This window comes from Ruditapes philippinarum, unplaced genomic scaffold (assembly GCF_026571515.1).
Source record: "Ruditapes philippinarum isolate M1 unplaced genomic scaffold, ASM2657151v2 ctg579_1_1_1_1, whole genome shotgun sequence".
NCBI classification, from domain to species: domain Eukaryota; kingdom Metazoa; phylum Mollusca; class Bivalvia; order Venerida; family Veneridae; genus Ruditapes; species Ruditapes philippinarum.
This window is the reverse complement of record NW_026861557.1, coordinates 312,023-323,193: the sequence shown is the minus strand read 5'-3', so window position 1 is coordinate 323,193 and position 11,171 is coordinate 312,023. Positions and strand designations below refer to the sequence as shown.

The 11,171-nt window shown below is 33.2% G+C and overlaps 1 pseudogene; it reads right to left on the bottom strand.

The window, feature by feature from the left end:
• Window positions 1–6,441: 6,441 nt before the first annotated feature.
• The window catches only part of LOC132716091 (uncharacterized), a 45,270-nt pseudogene continuing 40,540 nt past the window's right edge, over window positions 6,442–11,171 (bottom strand).

Below are 11,171 nucleotides of genomic sequence, written 5' to 3'. Positions count from 1 at the left end.
ACGCGGCTCAATTATGTATTACATGGAATAAAGCTGAAACAACAGGAATGTCTTAAAATATCACATGATTGAAATACAAGCAAGTTAGAATCTTCAATACATGCATTAAACATAATATACATAGTGTATGGTGACCTATTTTCAGGTAAAAATTGATGCTATTTCTACCACAATACCAACTGTCATGTTAAGTTATTTTCAAATCATATTTCACAAGCTATACATATTACCCTACGACTTTGTGAATAACATGTGCAAGTTAAATGGATATTCAAAACTAAAAGAAAGATATTTTAAAAGTTATATGCTTATTATATTCAGGATATTTCTGAAATAAAACTTTGACACTTCATTCACTTTAGAGTCTCACCCATGGTGATCAATTAAGAATTGTTATAAAACATGCAAGTTTTTGTTGCTTTTATATCATATATTAACTATACACTGTATTTCCATCATACTTGCATTGCATAAAGAATAAGCACCTGGTGATAAAAACCATCAACATTTCATAACCATACTAAATAGCTTCCTTCACATAAACTGTATTAAACACACCTATGTGGATCAGTGCAGAAAGGTGAACCAAATATGGTTCAAAGTCAGCAAGTTTAGATTTTTTTATTTTAAAAATTTATTTACTCTTATATATTTTTAAACATTATTCATATAACTGGCCAAAAAGACCTGATATGTATTACACATAAGACAAGATATAATAAAAAATAATATAAAATATTAGAAAAATACTACTTGAACAATAAAACAAAACAAAAAGAGTACTTTTTACATACAATTACAGTATAAGATTGGTCATTTAAGACAGGAAGGATGACCAGCTACATTCATTTGTTGGCCTGATCACACTCTCGTACTGTTTAACATTGAAGCAAAGAAATTCAAAATTCAGACATATCTTTTAAATTATTTTTTTTTCTTATAATTATTGATTAATTACATGCAGGCCCTTGATAATTGTGAAAATGAAGATGAGAATGTTCATTATATATTTACTATTCTAACACTCACGTGATTTTGTCACTATAGACAAATAAAGAAAAAAACTGGTGTTAAACTGCCAATAAACACTGGTTAGGGACTACTTGTATAAGGGCTGTTATGTTTTCACCCTCGATTATATAGTTTACAAAGCATTTTAAAGCAACAATAAAAAGCATTTTTATTTATATTTTCAGTTTGTATAATGTTTTCTTTTCATACAATACCGAAATAATATCTCACATACACTAACGCCACATATTAAATCCATATCAGTTAATAAATATTTTGACAAAATGGCGCCAATCCGTAAGCAGCGTAATGACGTTATCCTAAGTAAACAAATCATTCATAAACAAGCTGACGTTATTTCATACAGACAAGAATGATAAATGGGGCACTGATGTAAACACAATACGACGTAAGTTTTTATTGTTAAAAACTTGATAAAATAACGTTTTTTTCTTATTGTTTCTTTTGTTTAATAATTTCTATATCTTTGCAACAGTAGGGTGCGAGAATCGAACAGCGTTATACGAAAATCGGCACTTGAAGTTATTTCCACTTAAAAAATAACATTAGTGATTTTCCTTATTTCATCGTGTTAGAATCGAAATAACATCGGCCTGAGAGGTGTATATCGGCTATTTAACACCGGTTTTGTCGTTTTGAAGCGACAAAATTAACCACTCAGGCCCACGGTCTTCGTGGTCAATTCCAACGCATCAAAACTCCAAACCAGGGTTAAATAGCCGATATACACCTCTCAGGCCGATGTTATTTCTTAATCAAACAGCTGTTTGCAATGAAAAAATGCCAATATTTATCTGAAATACAATGAAACCCAATGATATGTAATGAAAGCAATGCCAATATTTGTCTCCAATGAAAGGAAAGCCAATATCGGTCCTCCTCAACATATGCAAAGCCAATATTGGTCCTCCTTAAAGTGACATTATGCCGATCCATTGGTAGATATAGAGTGAACAGGTGAAAGTCAAAATAAAATATCATTTTCTCATAATTGCTTTTAATTTTATAATTTACTTCACATGAAAGATAAATAACTCACTAGGCCCTGTGAAATGTGTGTAATTATCCGTTGGAATGTATCTGTAACTTTCAGTTTATAAAAAGAGTGGGGCAGTCTTTTTATATACATGTATTTAGGTAGATTTATTTTTTACCCTAAACATTTTCATAAACTATGTGTTGGTCAATCACTATTATAATGACTAGTTTATTGAAATACATAGTCAATTTGACAATGAAAAAATGAGCATAATGTCATTTTAATATATGCAAAGCCAATATTTGTCCACCTCAACATATGCACAGCCAATATTTGTATTCTTTGTATGCAACACCAATATTGGTTGGCAATGATAGCAACACCATTATTGGTATGCAGTGAAAAAATGCAAATATTGTTATATAAACAATGCTAATATTAGTATAATATATAATGTTAATATTGGTCTACAATGAAACAATGCCATTAATGGTCTGCGATCAATTTAGCAATATTCTAGAGTAATTAAACAGATAGAAAAATACATATTCATACATCTAGATAAAACTGATAGAGTTATTTTAATATTTAGAATAATTGCAAGTGACATAAACATTTAATCTGGATTATGAGTAAATTTACAAGTAAATAGAACAAAATCATTAACAAGTGAAAATCCAGTAAATTAACAAAAATATCATACATGTGTTATGTACTAGAATTATATAAGTATAAAGAAACATTTCTTACTTCCAGGTCAATATATGATAAACTGACCAGTAAACGATAGAATAAACAAACAAAATACATTTAAAAATAGTATATTAGTATTAAATAGTATACAGTATAAAATGGAAATAGTTTATAAAATGGAAAAAGTTTGAACACCACCAAATCTTGAATCTATAATTTTTGTTAAAACTTAAGTGTAAAGATGTGTAAAAGTTTAAAGGTACTCTTTGAAACTTAAGTTACTAAACTTAATACCATTCCATTCTCATTTAAGCCTTAAAAATAATTACTTGAAATAAGCCCAAATAATCAATAACAGGAAGTATTAGTGCATGTTTACCTCTATGTTAATTTAACCCTATATGATGATGAAACTCTTAACAATCAATGATACTTCAAAATTGTATTACATTTTTTTTTCAAAATCAAAAAATCTACTTTTTGAACATGGCTCTCTTCACAAACAATCAACCAATCAATGGCTGTGTAACAACAGTGGTATATATGATAGTTTATATTCCTACAGTCATAACAAATACATGCAGAGAAATTAACAATGTAAACAATAGTTATAAACAAGATTGCATTTGAGAAAAATGCTATGCCACCGCATTAATACCTAAGCTCTAGGCCTTTTGGGCATTTACAAGAAGGTATTTTAAGTTTTTGAAGCCTTGTACCTTGTACCTACAGACAATAAGATTTTTTTATTTTTTACTATATGTATATATTGAAAATCAATGACCCCCGGGGCGGGGGCAATTTTGACCCCAGGGCTATAATTTGAACAATCTTGCTAGAGGTTCACTACACAATGTTTCATGCAAAATATCTAACCTCTAGCATTTGTCAATTGCTAGAAGAATTTTTTTTAAAGTTTTTACTATATACATATAACGAAAACAAATGACCCCCGGGGCAGGGCCGATTTTGACCCTAGGGCTATAATTTGAACAATCTGGGTAGAGGTCTACAACACAATGCCTTATGCTCTAGGCCTTTTGGGTCTTTACAAGTAGGTATTTAAAGTTTTTACTATATGTACATATAGTGAAAATCAATGACCCCCGGGGCGGGGCCGATTTTGACCCTAGGGCTATAATTTGAACAATCTTGGTAGAGGTCTACCAGGCAATGCCTTATGCAAAATATCTAAGCTCTAGGCTATTTGGGTCTTTACAATAAGGTATTTTAAGCTTTTACTATATGTACATATAGTGAAAATCAATGACCCCGGGGCAGGGCCGATTTTGACCCCAGGGCTATAATTTGAACAATCTTGGTAGAGGTCTACCAGACAATGCCTTATGCAAAATATCTAAGCTCTAGGCCTTTTGGGTCTTTACAAGAAGATTTTTTAAATTTATTCTTATAATTCCTTTGGTTGCCATGGCAACCAGATTTCTGCATGGAATGAAATTCTTTGAACAACTTTGGAAGCCCTTCACCCAAGGATCAATCCTGCCAAGTTTGGTTGAAATTGGACTATTGGTTTTTCACAAGAAGATTTTTTACGTTCACTATATAATCTATATAACAATGACCCGGGGCGGGGCCTATTTTGACCCCAGGGCTATAATTTGAACAATGTTGGTAGAGGTCTACCAGACAATGCCTTATGCAAAATATCTAAGCTCTAGGCTATTTGGGTCTTTACAATAAGGTATTTTAAGTTTTTACTATATGTACATATAGTGAAAATCAATGACCCCGGGGCGGGGCCGATTTTGACCCCAGGGCTATAATTTGAACAATCTTGGTAGAGGTCTACCAGACAATGCCTTATGCCTTTTGGGTCTTTACAAGAAGATTTTTTTAATTTGTTCCTATAATTCCTTTTGGTTGCCATGGCAACCAGATTTCTGCATGGAATGAAATTCTTTGAACAACTTTGGAAGCCCTTCACCCAAGGATCAATCCTGCCAAGTTTGGTTGAAATTGGACTACTGGTTTTTCACAAGAAGATTTTTTAAGTTCACTATATAATCTATATAACACACACACACACACACACACACACAAACAAACACACACACACACAGGTGAATCGCTATATGCCACCGCATCGCAGATGCTGCGGTGGCATAAAAATAAAACACCAAAATATACATGTATGTACAAGAACAAACAATATCTACACAACAGTTATAACATCTGGAATGTCAACATCAAAAAATAATTCTTATATAAATGATAACTGTACTAAATTATAAAAGTTTATTATTTGCTATTGCATATCAGACAGAATTTTCTACTGTTTTCATCAAAGTTAGAAAAACTCATTTTACAACAGTCGTGTAAGACATGATGATGTCATTCCCACCCTACATTTGTGAATGCACTGCATCCTTAGGAAGATCTCATTACATAAAGTTGTAACATCATATGCTTACAGGAAGAACAAGAGCTGTCTGTAGGACAGCAACGCTCGACTATTCTTAATGCTTGATAGTAAAAAAGTCTTGATAATGTAAAATTTTCTAAGTAAACAAAAGGGCAAATTTTTTCTTTAAATCCATATTACAGTTATAGGCTGTGGAGAGAGTCATGTTATGCTCTCAAAGAAGAGTATATATTTCAACTTGTTTCAAAGCCATATGTCAATGGACTTTGAATATATTTGAGGTATTACAAAAACTTTAACATAAGTGGTTACGCAGACGCCGACGCTCGGGTGACTACAATAGTTCTACTTATTCTTATCGAAAAGTCAAACTAAAAATGCCCTAAATGAAAGTGTATCAGTTTTTGTAAACATTTTCCAAAATATGATTTTATGTTACCTGCAAGAAAAAGAATCAAACACTGAATGCTGTCAAATACAGGAATATCTTGTCAAAAATGGACTGTGGCCATGCATATATAATTATAAAACTATATAAATGTCACAATAACATAATGAAAATAACAATAAAAAATTGCAGTATTACAACAGTCGATATAATTGTATCAGATAGAATTCACTTTATCCTATAGATATATAATACATCTTGTGTTTTTAGTGAACATGTTGTAAAATTTTGCACCCGTTACATACATGTAGATCTTTTCTACGATTCAAAATAGTATAATGTAATGTAATTAATTGATATTATGCATTTACCCAGCTTTAAATATGGGACAGTCCATTTAAATGATTTCGAAAAATTGAGCTACCAACAGTATAGAGCCTGGTCAGACTGTAAGGATAAGCATGCTTGCCTTGCACTATACTGCTGGTAAAGAATAGACACTTTCTCTTCTAGTAGGTTTAGGGTTAGAACAGAAATGTTTTATATTTAACATTAATTTTTGCAAAATATAGACAAAGTCACACTAATTTTTGCAATATATGGACAAAGTCACATCGATTTTTGCAAAATATGGACAAAGTCACACTAATTTTTGCAATATATGGACAAAGTCACTAATTTTTGCAAAATATAGACAATTTAGTCCTACCAATTTTTGAAATATATGGACAAAGTCCTACCAGTTTTTGAAATATATGGACAAAGTCACACCAAATTTTGAAATAAATGGACAAAGTTACATCAATTTTTGCAATATATAGACAAAGTCATATACATGCATGAAATATTTCCATAAAAATCTCATATATACTGGTGGAAAAAAAATCATTTTCAAAAAGCGTAATTTTAGTAAGTAATGATCAACATTTTGTATACTTAAACACAGCTTTAAAATCAAAGGTTTGCTTGTATGATTTTTTCAAAAGTTTCCTCTAATCATATCTACATCATTTAAACAACTGTCTCCTTTTGTCTTTTCTTTCTTTCCGTCATATCAAAATATCTGAAATAAATGACAGAAGTAAAGATTCATATACTTATCAAAATGTTCTAAAAGCTATTTTCCCACATGGAATGGTCAAGTAAAGACCATAACAAGCAGCTGGTTAAGTAAAATCATTTGAAACTGTACTAATGGTCACCTCTGAAAAGCTGTCACCTGGCGTAAATGACCTCTTTGTGACACCCTAGATTGCTTTATTTATAATAAAATTAGATTTATTTTATAAGAAATACATAATATATTTTGATAAAAACTTGACCCTCCATTCAGCAGCCACCTGTCTTATGCAGTCAAAATAAATGCATCCCTTTGCTGGCTGCTTTAGACAGTTTTGACTATTTTGTATTTCAGAAGCAATCAAATATCTGAGCAGAAAATGAAATCATTGTGTTACATAAAAAATATAAATGAAGAGATCAACACATTCCATACATATTTATTTAATTATCTCCATTACTTAACAACAATATTGTCATCAGGTTCCAAATTTTACAACAATAAAAAGATATACATTTACTATAAAATACAAAGTCAGTAATTGTTACTAAATACTGAAAAAATGATCTATTTATAGATATTATATTTTCTGTCAATTAATAAATTAGATAGCTTCCTCAGATTAATAAAACATGTCAAATTTTGATAATTGGACTGAAGTATATAAAATCAAGTGATCATAATACTTAATTGGTTCTTCAGAAAAGTCAAGATATAAAAGTATATCACAGTTAGACAAGAGCGATCAGTGATCACATGTGTCGCCTCATGATGGTCAATTTCATGTTGGGACAAGTTTTGTGACAGACGGACAGACAGACGGACAGGTCACAACTAGACTTGGTACTGATCATTCCTGTAAAGTTTGGATGAAATTGCACCAGTAGTTTATGAGGAGTAGTCCGGACAAGCTTTTGTGTATCTGGCAACACACAGAAAAAAACACCTTTTTATCAAAGGGCCAAAACTCAGCCAAAAATCATTCAACCGGAAAACCCGTCCTATATGCGCAAGGACTAAAGCTACAGATCAATCCTGTAAAGTTTCATTGAAATTGCATTAGTGGTATAAGAGAAGTAGTCCGGACAAACTTTAACAAGAAACATGGCAATGCCATGAAACCAGGTTTTCAATTATCACCATTGTAGATAAATATGTTGTATTTGAAATACAAATACAAGCAACAAACAATGTAACTATGTGCAATGTAAAACATGAATAATGTAGGAGGAATTGCCACTGAAGAAGTGTTCACTATAATATTATGTATAAGGAAAAAAACAAAGGGCCATAATTAGGTCAAAAACTATCCAATCACAAAACCCCGACAATATGTGCCAGGGTGCTTGATGACAAAGCTTCTGTGAAAGTTTGAACAAAATCCGTTGAGAAATGTAGGACGAGTTCAGCACAGAAGAATTTGTTCACTATAATTATATTGATAATTCTGTATAATGAAAAACAAGTTACAAAGTAGACATGAAATAATATATCATATCTTTTTTAAATTACCTCCAAAGATGATATGACCTTTGACTGCCAAATCAAGTTAAAATCATGTAAACAGGATTTTCAATGTTAATGTCACTGTGACCTTGACCTTGGAGCCAGCCATGCGGAACATGCTTTCTGCACGTCATCTTGATGTGGTAAACATTTGTCTGAAGTTTCATCAAAATTCTTCAAAGGGTTGAAGAGTTACAGAGCGGACAGGATTTTCAATGTTAATGTCACTGTGACCTTGACCTTGGAGCCAGCCATGCGGAACATGCGTTCTGCACGTCATCTTGATGTGGTAAACATTTGTCTGAAGTTTCATCAAAATTCTTCAAAGGGTTGAAGAGTTACAGAGCGGACAGGATTTTCAATGTTAATGTCACTGTGACCTTGACCTTGGAGCCAGCCATGCGGAACATGCGTTCTGCACGTCATCTTGATGTGGTAAACATTTGTCTGAAGTTTCATCAAAATTCTTCAAAGGGTTGAAGAGTTACAGAGCGGACACAATTTCGTTTGACGCCCGCCCGCCCATCCGCCCAATGTCACTGTGACCTTGACCTTGGAGCCAGCCATGCGGAACATGCGTTCTGCACGTCATCTTGATGTGGTAAACATTTGTCTGAAGTTTCATCAAAATTCTTCAAAGGGTTGAAGAGTTACAGAGCGGACAGGATTTTCAATGTTAATGTCACTGTGACCTTGACCTTGGAGCCAGCCATGCGGAACATGCGTTCTGCACGTCATCTTGATGTGGTAAACATTTGTCTGAAGTTTCATCAAAATTCTTCAAAGGGTTGAAGAGTTACAGAGCGGACAGGATTTTCAATGTTAATGTCACTGTGACCTTGACCTTGGAGCCAGCCATGCGGAACATGCGTTCTGCACGTCATCTTGATGTGGTAAACATTTGTCTGAAGTTTCATCAAAATTCTTCAAAGGGTTGAAGAGTTACAGAGCGGACACAATTTCGTTTGACGCCCGCCCGCCCATCCGCCCAATGTCACTGTGACCTTGACCTTGGAGCCAGCCATGCGGAACATGCGTTCTGCACGTCATCTTGATGTGGTAAACATTTGTCTGAAGTTTCATCAAAATTCTTCAAAGGGTTGAAGAGTTACAGAGCGGACAGGATTTTCAATGTTAATGTCACTGTGACCTTGACCTTGGAGCCAGCCATGCGGAACATGCGTTCTGCACGTCATCTTGATGTGGTAAACATTTGTCTGAAGTTTCATCAAAATTCTTCAAAGGGTTGAAGAGTTACAGAGCGGACACAATTTCGTTTGACGCCCATCCGCCCATCCGCCCAGCCGCCCATCCGCCCATCCGCCCATCCGCCCGCCATACCCCAATCTAATAACCAGGATTTTCAAAATTGAAAACCTGGTTAAAAATAAAAATTATTAAAGGGCCATAACTCTGACAAAAATCATTGGACCGGAAAATGCTGACAATATGCACAACTAGACTTGGTACTGATCATTCCTGTAAAGTTTGGATGAAACTGCACCAGTAGTTTATGAGGAGTAGTCCGGACAAGTTTTGTGAAGGACAGACAGACGCATGGACAGACGACGGAGAAGTGATCCCTATATGAAGAGGCGACACAAAAAATCCTAAAGCAATTAAGTTATCAAACTGATTATATTGCTGAAATAATATGCCAAGATGCAAATTTTCAATTCTCCTCATATTGCCTTCTTCTAACATTTGCAATCAAGAAATAAGGGATATCATCAACAATATACCTATCTATGATGTCATCTAACCAGACCCTATGTTTTAAGGGCTCCATCCATGATTTGGGTACAGCATCAAGTCCAAGTTTACAGCCCAGGAGGGCACCTGCTACAGCAGCATTGGCATCAGCATCACCTCCCTGGTAGATGTAGTCAAAAATAAACTATAGTTATACTTCCCTTAAAAATTCTATTTAATATAATGACACATATATGCCACCTGTCCTAATCCAGTTCATGGTTCCATTTAAGGGTAATCTGACTCTAGATCACTAGTGACATAATAATTTTTGCCTTAAAATTTTCAATGGAAGTTTAAACTTCAAAGGATAGGTTTGTTGAATAACCAATGGAAAAAGTTTAAGTTTTACAGTTTAACACCTTTTTTATAATCATTTTCTTAAGATGTCACATTCAATCAATGGTTTGAGTTTTGCCTGATCATTTATAGTAAAACAGATCAATTACAATTATATAATTTTTGCAGTCTGTAATGCACACATCCAATAAAGTTGTCCTTTAAGTTTTTAACCCTTAACCTGCTGAATTTCTTAATGGACTTTTACAATTTCCATTTTGGAACAGTCCATTATTAATTTTAGGGGATATCAAGGTGATAATTCGAAGTTTATAGAGCCTGGTCAGACTGTAGGATGTGCAGGCTGGCCTGGCTCTATACTGGTGGCAAAGACTAATCACTTTCACCTTCACCAGGGTTAAGGTAAGAATATGACAAATCAAAAGCAATACTAATTTCTAAAGACTTTGATAAAGATTCAATAGCTCCAGCAATTTATCTCTGTTAGCATTTATAAGCATTAAAAGTCTGAAATCTAAACACAAGATTCATAAATGCTTATTATTCCTCATTAGCTTCATAAATTTTAATTTTCTTCAAAGTTATATAAGTTCTTCAAGAACTGTACATGAATTACAAAGATTCAGTACCTGTAAGTCGTAATGTAAATATACTAGTATGACTTTTAGGACAAACTTTTTGCTTCTCAGTTTAGTAGTTTTGTTTTGTTTTTTTTTAAGAAAAAGAAAAGAATATTTGATTGCCAGTTTCTTTGTTTTTTGATTTTTGCTTACCTCATGAACAATATCTTGTATAGCCCGTCTAAAGTCTTTCTGTTTGAGCGCCCAGAACCCAGCACCTAATGCTTTATATGTGAAGTTAGAGCGTCCAGGCTCGTCCAGACGTAAATCCTTCAAAGATGTGCAATACAGGTACGCCTTTAACTCTTTCATCTTAAACAAATATTAAAATATCAGTGAGGAAAACTATGAAAAGATTTGGGCCTAGTTTATTAATCTTTAATCATAATTTTTTTCTATGAAAATAACTTTTAAGTACAATGGTATACAAGATTGTATTCATTTTTCGTTAACAAAAA